This window comes from Sciurus carolinensis, unplaced genomic scaffold, assembly GCF_902686445.1.
Source record: "Sciurus carolinensis unplaced genomic scaffold, mSciCar1.2, whole genome shotgun sequence".
Classification (NCBI taxonomy): Eukaryota; Metazoa; Chordata; class Mammalia; order Rodentia; family Sciuridae; genus Sciurus; species Sciurus carolinensis.
The window spans coordinates 193,809-196,770 of NW_025920243.1; positions in this window are offsets into that span (position 1 = coordinate 193,809).

Genomic DNA, 2,962 nt, shown 5'->3' on the forward strand with positions numbered 1-2,962 from the left:
AGACACACACCATCTTTGCAGTCTCATGCATGGACAATCTGGTGACTTGTCTTCTCTATCTCCTCTCTTCTGCACCTGAACCTGTCCCAGGATCATTCACTCTCCTGTTTCCTATTTATTACATTCATGACTCTGTCACCCACTCGACAATCTGCTCACATGTGAAAAGCACAGAACAAGGGAGAGGATGCTGAGACTGCAGAGGCTCCCATCCCAGGTCCACCAGCGAGCTCCACCAGGATGGTGAGTCTGGCCAGGTCTCTTCCCCACATGCTGCACTCCTACTGGAGGCTCAGGTACAGTCTCTGTCCAAGCAGAGGCCAACAACCTCCTGAAACCCCTCATCTCCTTCTTATGTCATGACAAATTCCTGAGCTCCTCAACACAATAGCAGTCTCACCAATCTTTTCATTCCTTCTCTGACGGTGATCTAATCTTCAGCCTCTCTTACCAAGACTCCTGATTTTTTTCTTATTGATTCCAAGATCCATGAAGAAAAAACACTGTGATTACAGATTTGGGATTGGTTGCTGCTGCCATATGTGATGGTTGTACCTGGCTCTCCATCAGAAATCTGATATTCCCTGAATATGATTGACATCACATGAAGACCATCCACTGACAGCCCACCTCAGGGTAGGTGAAGGTTTCTCTCAAAGTCTTATCACTGTCTTGCATGTTGTCACTGAGTGAAGCCAGCATTCACAATACCAAGTGGAATCAAAACAGTACTGGGAGCTTTGAAAGGAGACACATGTCAGCACGTCCATCTGCAGCCAGAGCTCTGAGTTGTGAACTGCAGAAAGAACAAGTAGCATTTCCAAGGAGGGGTCACTGCAAACCCAAAGGATCAAACAGGTGAAGGCTGCTTTCTCTCCTTTAACCCAGAAAAACTAAATTAAAATAAATTGAGGAGGTAATGCAGCAGACATAGCTCTTCTTCACTACAAGAAAATTGTGAGTAGAGTAAAGGATGCTGTGTTGAAACTTGGTCCCCCTCACCTTTGAGTATAGCAGCAGAGCTGCAGGGACATGACAGACTAAAAGTCCACTGCCTTCCACCCTAAGGTCATTCAGATAACTGGATATAAAAGCCTATATTTGACTCTATGTTTACAGGAAACACAGTGCCAAACAGCACCAACTTGGACAGGAGACACTAGTGGACCAGGATGCCCATGGCCCCACCTGTCCTGAGGGACAGCAGTGCTCCAGGGGGAGGGGTCTCAGAGCAGCCAGGCTAGCAGCTAGAGTGGAAAGTGACCTGCTTGTGTATTGTCTCTCCTTCACAGTGAACTGGAAGCTCTGGAACTTCAGGGTTCTGCTGGCCTTCTTCCAAGTGTCTTCTGACTAGAGCATTCAGGATGCTATTATTTGTGTAGCTGCATCACATTTAGAGATGAATAAATGAAGAACTGCTCACCAGGTCTGGGAGATGATGCTATTTCTCTTGTCACCACTAGGAGGAGCAGTGATACATAGGGCCTTAATTACAGGGAGTCCAGGTTCCTTGTCCTGGTATTTAGAAAGACTGGCCTGCAGAGAGATGTCCAAGGGACTCATGGGAGTGCTGGGCGACTCTGAGGTTCTGCTTGTGACCAGAGGATTGTCAGAGCTCTGGTTTGGATGTGCTTGGGTGACTGAGATGTCAGAGAGACTTCACATGTGAACTTATGTCCTAAAAGAGAATCTGAGAGCCAGGTCATGCACCTGAGCACTGCTCCTCATTCTACTAGTGGCATGGATGTGTCCAGGGAATGGCACCGCCTTTGCATGCTCTGAGACACACGGATCCCATTACACATGTAACATGGCTTTACATTGACCACAGACCATTTGAAAGATGGCAGTTGTAATAAGCCAGGCTCCAAATGTCAAAGGTTGAATGTGTTCTCTTATATGAGGAAGCCAAACCAAGGTCAGTTGGGATGGGGGTGTAAAGAAAATAATGGTGGACAGATGAGTGCAGTAGAGGAAGGGAAATGGAGGGAAGGAAGGAGGGATGGGTCAGGGAAAGAGTGGAATGAGCCTGACCTGGCTCTCCTATGTACACGTGGGAACACAGCACATTGGAGCTCAGCAGCAAGTACATCCACAGACACCAAGTAAAGAAAGTAAAGTAAATGGCAGAAGAATGAGTAAGTAGAGGGGTGGAAAGAGGGGAGGGCAGCGAGAGGGGGATGGGGCTTCTTGGGTTCGAAATGGAACAAAGTATATTCCATGCTTTTATTATTATGTCAAGGTAAATTCTATTGTCATGTGTAGCTAAAAACAACCATCATAAATAAATAAAATTTTATCTGAGAGTAAGAAAAGAAATGGAAAGTAATAAATCAATGTTAAAAAATTCTAATTTTAATACCTTAACATAAAAAGACAACCTGTGATGTAATAATATTTTATCTTAGCATATTTACTTGGATCTTATTGATAGTTGTGATTTTCCATTGGTTTCTGGTCTCTCCTTGGTGTGGTCACGTGGCCTTCCTACTGGACTCCTTGCCTCCTCGTCAGTTCATTTGTCCTCAGGCCTCACTGCCCCTGAACGTTTGCTGCCACACTCTCTGGGGCTGTTCGAGTTCTGCTGGGGCCCAAGGCACCTGCTCAGAGCTCTGTTAACAGGCTTCCCCTGGAGACTGGACTGAATGCAAACAGCTTGACAGACAGCAAGATGGTTTCAGAGCCCCACATATTCGCAGGCTCGGTTCGTGTCTCAGACAAGAGGTTTTAGAGGAATTATAGGTTTATAAAAGTAAAAAAAAATAACATGAAGAAAGAAAAATGTCACCTAATGGATTGACCATTTTGTAGATAAGACAATCTGTATTTCAGATGTCTTTATCTCTCATTGAATTCTTTAATTATTCTTTGTAGTTATGAATAACGTATTGATTTATTTTAATTACAAAAGTATAGAATACCATTTGGTCCCACTATGTGTCATCACTACCTTCTGTGTTTG